The following is a 10778-nucleotide window of genomic DNA, read 5'->3' as shown; positions in this document are numbered from 1 at the left end:
TTATATATTATTTAATTTTCCAATATTTCTTTTTAAGGTTTAGAACTGTAACAATGATAAAAAAGCAATAACAAAAAAACAATCTAGAAAGGCTCCTGAAAATTTATCTCAAAGTTGTTCTGAGTCGTCACATATCCACTCTATCTGCATGTATTGGCTCGAATCTGTAACAGGTTAAGGTTCAATCTTCATGCGTTTGTGTATTGACGACATCCTCAAACCTTTGATCATACTGCGCTTCTTTCAAATATTTTTGAAAAAAATTTCCATAATAAATATGGAAAAATTGAAATTGCAGCTTTTTGCGATGAAAAAAAAATAACTTCAGAATCCGCGAATAACTTTTAAAAGCGATTTTACAACGACCGTTCTTAGGAATCCCTGCCCACGAGCACTCTACCAAAAACAAACGATCAAAAAAAATGGTCAATTAAACCGTAGCAGATGTTCTGGCCATTGATATTATCGCACCGATCTCCATCAATCCTGTTCATAAAGTTGAAAAGTTCACCTTCGTATTTCTTGTTCTCCAAATTGCGCTCGACCTCGTCCAGTTGTTCTGATGATGTTATTGGTTTAAAATCTAAATTCGATTGAGGAGGGAGTTGATTGGAGTTCTGCTGCTGGACGGAAATAAGTTTGGTTATAAAAATATGCTTTAATGGCTGCTACTGTTTTAATAATGAGGTTCTTGATCATCCTTTTTGTGGCTTAAATGATCTCCTCCTTTGCTTCCGAGATTTGATTAGTGATGTGCGTTAATATTTCCTTCGTCTGTAGAGCACCAGACATTTCCAAATCAGCTGAGTTTTGCCAGGGGGAACTTCTTTCCTCATACTCCGAGCTATTTAAAGTATAACATACAAAAATTAGAAGATAAAATTTTCAGGAGAATATAAATCAACATTTACCAGCTTTTTCCATCATTTCATTACAAGCTTTTTTGTTGTTGAAATTCTTTGTGAGAGGCATCTTTCTCCTTTTTTATACAACACGGATTTGGTTCTGCGTGCTGCGGCGTGAACAACTGGTGGTAACATCAGGAATACTGAAAAGTTAGATGGTTCGAGACTCAGGAGCAGCAAAGTAAAAACAATTCGACAAAAAAACAACATCAAATTGGCAGCTGCATGGCAGGAGAGGGATAAAAATATTTTGCTGACCAACGTTGGACAAATATTGGTCATTTTTTTTTTGAATATTTTTCTCCAGAAGGATCTGTCAATTGACGTTTCATGTTTGCCTTGGGCCTTGAGGTTGTTCGAAACACTGATATAAAGCTGAACTAAGGAACTTTCAGCTTATTAGGAAACACTTCTTTGCTGATTAATTTCTCCAAATCTCGATGTTTAAGAGCTGAACAGCAGCTTCTCCCTGAATTTTGGTTGCCTTCTTACAGCAAGATAGCTGACTTAAAATTAGAACTAAATAATGTTTCAGCGGATGTTCAGCAAAAAAAAAAAGTTTTTTGCGTATAATCGACGAGCAGTGTTGTTCGTGCGATTTTTGTTTGCTTACAGCTACGGAGAAACATACAAGGTATCAAACAGATCAAATAACTGTCGCAATCCCAATTGATTGAAAGGTAGCGCTTGAGATATCGTCGTCACTTAAAAAAACAAATTTTCCTTAATTGAAGTGGTTTGCATTACAAAGTTCCGCGCACTTTCCATCAAACTCTCTGCATCTGTTTCTGCACCTTACTAAATAAGCGAGTAAGTGAACCGCCACCTCGCAGTTCAACCGGAAGTTGTACCGTTAGCGAACGTGCCCCGATTTCTTCACCCAAAGGGCGCGGGAACGAGTTTCAAAGTTTGGTATCACATGAATAATTGAGTCCCTACAAGCAATATGGCTGCATGTTTTCGTCTGTTCCTGTAGAAGAACATCCAGTCCTACCTAGGTCTTATGTAGGTTGTAGAAGAAGCTGGTTTTGGGGACCGTTCGAAGTTGAGTGGTTGTGGTCGCGATGCACTTCAATCAACTAAACTAATCTGCACTCCTTACACTTGGAATCGGTTTCTGTGGGGGAAACATTGCTGTGCAGCGCCGAGTAGCAGGAACTAGCTCAAAGGAACTAGTGGTGGTTGGTTTTCTTGGCTTATAGAAACTGAGAAGATGTTATGTGGTTATCATACTGCCTTCCAAAATTTGGATTTGGAAAAGCGGGGTTAAAATAAGCCAGGTACATATTTTTCGGTTTTTTTTTCTCAACCGTTCGGATGTAAATAGTAGGTAAATGAACATCGTTTTATGATACTTTAGCACTGACTTATTGATCATAGCTGGATCAGTCAACAGGAAATGAAAATATGGCCTTAACATTTTTTAATTTCAGCATTTGAGCACCTCTGACGTCAGATTAGATCTCATTGCATGAAGAATCCGCAGGTGCACTCCCTTTTGCTTCTAGGTAGGACGTGTAACCAAATTGACGGATTTCTCTCCACTATCGCTATCTTTAGCAAGAAGATGGAAAGTGCGCCCTACCATCCTCTACTAGTCCTTGCTATTTCGTAACCGAACCTTATAGCTAAACTCTCAGCTTATTTCGTGCATATAATCATCTTGTTAAAGTGTAATTTGATGTTGTTTAAATTATCAATATTGTATTTCGTGAATAATTAATCAGAGCCAGGGCCCATATTTCCATCACAGAGGCAGGAGCGCTTCTCGAAGATGCTGCTCGTAACTATTTTCAGAAGCAAGTCATTTTCCCGTTCCCCAAAAACCTTTTCCAAGCATCCGCGACGAATCCTGGAAACACCATCATTGGGAACAACATCATCAAACGCTACGAAAAACACCCACAAAACCACAACCGCTCCTCTCACCTTCAGAGCGTGCCGGTGTCGGTGCTCTTTCCGCTTCCGACTAATTCGTGAAATTTATGATCCCGAAAATATTCACTTAGCAGCACTGCTTTTAACGATCTTTAGAAATTATAAACTAGTTGGACCGGGTTCCACCTTCTACAAGAGAGTATCTAGTGGGGATATAGGTATATGTTAATAGAGGACAGCACCAAGGTTCTTCAGATTTTTCACAAAATTTCAAATTTAGTTCATTGATTAATGAAAAATCATAAAAATGCACTAAAAAGTGTTCAAAAGACTAAAATTATTTTCACATGGGAATTTCACATGGGAGTTGCAGAAACTTCATATAAAAAAACTTTCCAAAGCTAGCATAAGCTCCGAGATAATTATTGGGATTTTTTTTATATTTTAATATCATCATCCGGGATTTCCAACGGGGCGAGTTACATTTTATCTTCATAAAAAGCAATAGAATAAATAAAATCAATTAAATTGTTGTTAACGCGGTTTATAAAAATGCCACCAAAAGTTTGTAATTAGGAAATGAAAAATGCTATTTGTTGTTTTTTTTCAATCGAAAATCTATCTGATTTGCTCATCATCACGGAACACATTGAACTTTTTTTATGTTTGACATGAATTGAACATAGGAAATCTTAGTACTTTATAAAACATTCATCGACGATTTAAATAAAAAAAATCCTTCTAGTCACTTTTTTTCTAGCAGTCTTGAAGAGCAAAAATCATTCAAAGATTACATGCTTTCAAAGTCAAAATGACCTAGACGTTATTGAAAATTTTAACAAACGAATTTATTTTTTATAACAGTGCCTTCACAGTCACTTATCACGAATCGTGCTTCCACATCCGGAGCTCTTAATAAAAATAAAGTTTTCTTTTATACTACTTGTCTTTCTTCATGTTTTCGATTATTTTAACATAAAAACATTTAAATAATCTTAGACATTAACTGGTTGGACGTACCATGGAGTAGAGGACGCAGAGACATTAGAAGCACAGGAACAGAAAAAAAACTATCTGCACATAAGCGAACATCTGTTTTATATACGTTAGTGCTATTTTTCTGATGAAATCTCTTACAGTTTTTGAAAAAATAATTTTACAATAAAAGTAGTCATAATAGCCGATTTCCGAATCCGGGCGGGCTAAATGCGCATATCTATGTTTAGAGTTCCACTTGCAATCCCACTTTTCGAATTGAAAATTGTAGAAACTTATGTTGAACATACGTCAAGGCTGAAATTTTAGATATTACTTGTTCTTTGCATAAATATAGCTAAGAATGCAATACAACCATACTTCATGGTAATACTTTGTTCAAATCATATTTTTATCAGATCAGTATTAAGCGCTTCTATTTTCATTGCAAGATTGCGATTAGAGTGTAGATTTCATGTTTCAATGATAAAAAGTAAAAAATGTATATGGCTAATCTATTACTCAGCTTTAGGAACAACCCCCCCCCCCCTCCAACCTTCCTTTGAATATGAATACATAAAATATGAATTATTTACATAATCATAATCACCAAAAACTGATTATTTATCGGAGTCCACATCTGTCCGGTTTTCGTCTTAGAACTCAATAATGATAACTTTTTGTTTACACTTTTTGAACACCATGCCACGAATTATTCTACGCTTGTTGTTAACCGATAATTAGGCATTTTAATTTTCCTGTGCTCATGTATGTATGTATGGGCCCCCCATCGGTAGCAAGGTCCTGCCTATGTCTGTGTGGTTGGCCCGAAGGCTTCCACGGCCGATGGTTCGTCGGGGGAAGGCATCCAACCCTCAGAAACCTACAATGGTTGGCTACCACTCCGCTTGTAAAAGTTTTTTTAGGTTATCCCCAGATGCATTCCCTCTAGAAAAAATATAATAATATAGAAAACAATGATCAAGTAAAGCGAGAAATTATCTATATACATGTTTGATTAACATTTCATGAAAATATCAGTTAAAGTTGAAAAAAGCTATTTAACTATGATACAATTATAATAAGCGGCAGTATAGGAGAAGCTACCCGAGCAGACTTTGATGCCTTAATCAATAGCAAACAGTAACCAAAATTAGCTATCAATGCCAAAATGATAGCATAATATGGTGTTATATTTTTACCGATGCCAAGATTAGGTTCCTTTCAAGTATCAAAATGTTTAATTATGATGACAAACCAATACCAAAGTAAGGCATTAATACCAAAATGATAGCACTATTAGGTGTTGATTTTGCAACGACAGCAAAATTAGGCATCATTAAGGTTTCATTCCCTTTCATAGATCAGAAAAATGATATCAACATGATAGCATGATTTAGTATCTAATTTTCTGCGACAAAAATTAAAAATCGAAAATTTAAAACGAGCTGAGAAAAAAACCACGAGTTCAGTCATTACCAACATAGTGCGTGCATTAGTTTGTTTTGATTTCTCTGTGATAGCAAAACTAGGCATCATTTAGATATTTTTATTTTATAAATTTTATTTCCATTTCGCCATATGCCGAACACAAACAAAGAATAAAAATCAATCAAATGAAGATTTTAAATTTTAATGTTAAACACAGCTTCAATTAATTTACATTTAAAACTTAAATTAAAGCTCAAACATGGATTTCAACAACCTGAGATTTTAAATCAATTAACCTAAACATAATACCATAATACCACAAAAAAATTTCTTTCATAAATAATGCTGTAACAGATATCGAACTTTTCTCACCGCACGTTGCTCTCCCTTTGATTTTTTCCGAAAACTACAAAGTTCAAGTTATTTTGTTCGATGAATCATTCGAAAACTCAAACAGGAGAAAGAGAGGAAGTAATAATGTATGAGATAGGAACAAATTGTATACAATTCTGTTAAGCATTTCTAAATGTGTTACAATTTATTGTAAATTTTATTTATTTTTCAGTATTTCCCCCTTGTGATGTCGCTTATCCAAGTAACAAAAGAAGGATTTCAAAATTGTTCAGGCCTTATTTGAGATTCGCAAAAAATATAATGAATATTATGTGTAATTGCAAAGACATCCTCGAGTTTAACCAAAAAAAAACTTGGAGCTTCAAATTGATAGGTACATAGCTAAAATAAGTTCCTGTGATATTACAGCACTGTAAAAGACTATAGTTTTAATCGTGGTTTTTATTTTATTTTCTGAGTTATACAAAAAACAGGTTTCAAAGAGAATTATTTTATTTAACTTTTTTTTGTAAATTTGTTTGGCACTTATTCACAGAACCGAGCAAACGAATGCCACGACTACCTGCACAAAAGCACAAAATAAGAATAGCAATAAATCGAGATTCCATCATTTCATATTACAAACAATTTTACGTTCGAAAAAGGATTTGCTACGAATTACAAATATAATTAATCTATACGATATATCTTTAAGCTAACACGATTTAACATTTCCCGGAAGATATGTAGCACGCACCACATTGCTACACTGTGGTTTTTTACAGTTATGAATGATTTACGTCTACAATACTACTTTCAGCTCAACGCTTAATTCACTTGCCCCCAGATGTAGTTGTAGATGCAGTTGTTGAATGAGTCGTTTCCAGCTCTTATCTTCTTCACTGTTTTCTTTCTCTATATTTTTCGGTCTTTCTCATTCTTTCTTCTGCGTAAAAATACTTCCATCGCCATGCATCTCATGCAATTATGCATCTTATGAATTAGTCTAATTTTGGCAATCATAACCTTCATAAAATCTGACTCCATGATGTTTCGATCTACGAATAGATAAAAGAAAAACATAAGTTAGATCTGATTGTACTAGACACTTTTTTTCTGGAATACTTGAAAAAATGCTGCAGGATCTGGAATACTTGCGTTTGCCAGACCTGCAAACACTTAAGATATCCGTTAGGTTCCGGTATGTTCTTGCCAAGAGAGGTTATTGACGGAACCCATCGCTATAACCGCACGCCGGCTGAATATGAACCGCATCTTAGATGTTGGTTAGTTTAGGTTAGTAGGTTTAAGACCGAGTGCAGCTGGTTGGTTCACCTGTAACAGCATTAGTAGGAGGAGTGCTGGATTAGTAGGAGGATTTTATGCTCATCAGTAACAGGGTGTAGGGAAGAATGACCCTGGCAGTTAAACTCCCTTGAAAAAAAAAAAAAAAAAAATCATCAGTAACAACTATTACAGGACCATCTTAAGAATCTTACCTTTTTGGTCCTTCTTTAGACAGCAGGTTTTCTGTCCATATTCCTGAGAATCTAACACAGCAGAACTTTTGAATAGAAGAACCAAAGGCTGGAACGGCAGACTACGGACAAGCAGTTCCCTAGACTTCTGGTAGTGATGGTTCTCGGTCGATAACGGAGCACTTTTCCTGATCGTTTTGATGGTCAACTACTTACGCAAGGGTTTTTGCATTGACTGATTTCCGAGCGTTTACAAATTCAAAGAAACATCCGATCAGCTGCTGGCACGATAGTTTTTTTTCTGTTTTGTTTTGATTTTCTGTTTTGTTTTGAGTTATGGTTAAACACTGTGTTAAATCATATTGTCGTAACTGCAAGCTACATGAAGTGAAAATTATTGGAAGACGTGTAATTTTCACGCAAGTACTGCTTGAAATTAAAGCAAATTGCATGGCTCTTCTTGTTACAAGAAATTTGCTGTAAGATTACATAACTTGTCATTTCTTTTTAGTTTTTTTTTTCAAATTACAAGTTCTTTTGCAAATACACGTATTATTAAATATTTATATCAGTGTAACACTCATGCATTCTTGCAGCAAATTTCCTGTAACAAACAGGACCAGGGTGAGTCAGTAGGGTGGGTGCATATTGAGGAAAAGTGGGCAAGGGGTACCAAAAGTTTCTCATTGGTGGGGGGTGGAGACGGAGCGTTTTTTGACAGCGAATTGTTCGTCTACCATGCCTACGATTACGATTGCCTGTCACAAGATGGACGATTCCGTGCATTGGTATAAGAACACACCTGAAGCTTTACCCGCCTTGAACAGGACCATTTCATTTTCCAAACGTCACAAATTGTCACTAGAAATCATTTCTAGCGTAACATTTCAAAAGGGCGAAACTGCCAAATGTAAACAAATCGAGCTAACGGTCATTCCGGATGTACGTGGTTGCACTTTACCTAATTAACGCGGTGTCATCTTAAAATCACTTAAAACTTTCAAAAAATTGATAAAATTCTATTGGGCGAAACTTCCTGTTGATGCATTTTCGTTGGAACGAGAAGTTACGCCTATTCAAAATGGGGTTAATTTTTCTATTCGTGTAGTGTAACTGAATTGACCGTGTGTGACAAAACGGCTTAATTAGTTTTTGCGTGTAGGACCTATGGGCGAAACTTCAAAACCAAAACAAAAACGGCCGATCAATTGGGCGAAACTTGCAGGCGTAGCTTAGGCGTAATTTAGAAAAAAAAGTTTATGATCTTGATAACAAACGAACAATAGGTGAATATAATGCACATTTTTGATTTTGTTGAACAAAAAGTGTTCGATTTTTTAAATAGGATTTGATTAGATGTTCCGAAATTTCAAACGCGTTTTTCTCGTTTCGAGCTAACTGCTAGTTTCGCCCTTATGAAATGTTACGCTAGATTTGTCCGATAATTTAAATTTCACCTCATGAAGATTTCAAGAACTACAACGTGATTTAACGCAGTGTTTCTAGAAAAATCAAAACCAAAACAAACCGCGAATTTCGAGCAAATGCTTGCGTGCCACGAACAGTTTAAAAACGAAGACTTCCCGTAAGTTCACCAGAGAAAAGCTTCACCCGATCGCTACAGTCATCCGGAAGAGCCTCGTCCAACGAACCGCATCGTTATCGACCGGGAACGGTGAGCTTGTCATCGTCACCAAAAGTGCACTTGGCTGCTGATCAGAGAGCAGCAACTCCAGCGGTGTAATTTGTCCACTGACTTCTGATTTTCAGGAAGGTAAGGATTAGACCACTGCGAATGGTCATATGAGAATGACGAAAAAGGTTAATGTTTTAATTGATATCCAGGCGGCCAACTCGTTCCTTTATCCGGTGGTGTAGCAGCAATTAATTCCGTTGGAGACCTTCGTAGCGGAAAATCCTCGGATCACGGAAACTCTTCTTGAAAGGCGTCCCGGAGTCAGTTTCAACGTCGCTCAACTGAAGATGGCGGCTAGGATAAAAAAAATGCCGGAAATGTTGAATTATCCATGTAACGAGGGATCGAGCTTCCAAATATTCCAGGTAACTATTGATTGACCTAAATTCTTGAAGTGATTTCTCGTTTACGTTTTTTTACAGGTAAAAAGCTTAACAGAGCACAGTTGGGTTGGATGTTCGCAACACCGACCTGGCTTTTGCGGACTAGGTCAATTTGGAATGTTTTCGGTATGTCATGTAAGTTATCCAAAATTTCTTTGACACTAAACTGCCGCTTTCGGCTATGTTGTCCCGTATGTTAGAAAATTTTCTTTATACATACACATATTTAACTGATTTTTTTATCTGATCCCATTCTTAATATGTTTGGTCCAATATATTAAGGCCCATTGACACTTCTCGTAAAAATGTTGTTTGAATCTTCCTCGAAATGTTTTTATTTCAATTCCCCTACCATAATGAAAAATCTGCGGTGAAAAAAAAAATAGAAATCGGAATAAAAACAGTTCTAGGATGTTTAAAACAACAAGGCCAGTTGTTTTTCCATCTTCCAACTATACCCATCGATTTTACCATGTTACACATATAAGTTAAGTCGCGTTTTTGAGTTATTGATAAAATAAGATTTTTTCACGTGAAGTGTAAACCAGGCTAGCAACTGCTTCTACTATTTTAGAGTAGTTTCGCGAGTCACAAAATCGAATAAAATAAATGATTTTTGTGAAGTTAATATTTTTTCATCTTAATTTATTAACAGTTAAGGAAATGTTTTTAAAACAAAACTCACGAGGTTTATTCTCACATGAAGTACTATAGAAAAATGATAAATAATCCTATGAAAAAAAATTAAAATAACTTCTATAACATTGCATTTTTCCAGACAAAACAAAACAAGCATCTTAGCTAAGTGAATCTAATTCTGCTTTTAATTAGAGCTGTTTTGTTCTTTCAGCCAACAACGTAGGTAACAGCAATGAAGCCAAGAGTAGGAGTGGCTGGAATCCAATCCAGTCCAAATCGTTGTTTTGGTGGAGCCAACCGAATTCGACCAACAAGTTAAGATCAACATCACTTCATTCTTCGGGTTTCATGTTCGGAACAACAACAACGCTGCAGTTCCGCAACATTTGGGAAAGCTACAACATCGCCGGCGCTGGAAATGCAAACCACTTCCTATTGGTGGTAGTATCACAACTTCTTCATCAAAGCTATATTGCAATAATTCGATTGTTAGTAAGTAGAAGAATTGATCTATATGTGATTTTTTTTTCTTCAATTTTCAACTACCTATATCTATGAATTTTAACACTTGGACTTTTTTCATAACATTAAATTAAATGGTTTGATTATTGCTGTCATTTAATTTAAGTATACCTTTATTTTTGCCAAAAATTCATCCCGGTTCAAAATACAAATAAAATTGAATCTGAGCAAAAATATGATATTTGATTTTACAGGCCTGTAACTGTAAATCTTTTTAAGAAATTCAAATTACTAAAATTATCATCATATCTATAACTTTTTTAAGCTCTTGAGTTTTTTTATTTTTGCTTTAATGTTAAATTTAATATTTTGCTCCTAACAATATGATTGTTAAAATATGGAAATGATCAGTTTTTCGAAACGTGGAAAATGTTGTGTTTTTTTTTTCATTATAAAAACAGCTGTGTACTTTCTATGAATCTAAATAAAAAATAGTGTTCAATTATTGATACATTTCTTTGCATATTATCGAAAGTAATTTGAGGTTTCGTTTAAAAAAAAAAGATGATCATTTCAAAACGGTTTTCAGAAAAATATT

The 10778-nt window shown here is 35.3% G+C and overlaps 2 long non-coding RNA genes across 2 annotated transcripts; one reads left to right on the top strand and one right to left on the bottom strand.

Annotated features, from left to right (window-relative positions):
• Positions 1-6089: 6089 nt before the first annotated feature.
• On the bottom strand, positions 6090-7315 carry LOC129746720 (uncharacterized). The gene is made up of 3 exons (XR_008737358.1): positions 7022-7315; positions 6648-6956; positions 6090-6580 (listed from the first exon to the last, which is right to left on the bottom strand). It is a non-coding gene; the product is annotated as an uncharacterized LOC129746720 (long non-coding RNA).
• A 1010-nt stretch (positions 7316-8325) lies between these two features.
• LOC129746721 (uncharacterized) lies at positions 8326-10310 on the top strand. Its single transcript, XR_008737359.1, has 4 exons — positions 8326-8774; positions 8846-9061; positions 9119-9214; positions 9930-10310. It is a non-coding gene; the product is annotated as an uncharacterized LOC129746721 (long non-coding RNA).
• The last annotated feature ends 468 nt before the right edge of the window (positions 10311-10778 follow it).

Source organism: Uranotaenia lowii, chromosome 2, assembly GCF_029784155.1.
Source record: "Uranotaenia lowii strain MFRU-FL chromosome 2, ASM2978415v1, whole genome shotgun sequence".
NCBI classification, from domain to species: Eukaryota; Metazoa; Arthropoda; class Insecta; order Diptera; family Culicidae; genus Uranotaenia; species Uranotaenia lowii.
This window is presented reverse-complemented; position numbering and strand designations above follow the sequence as displayed.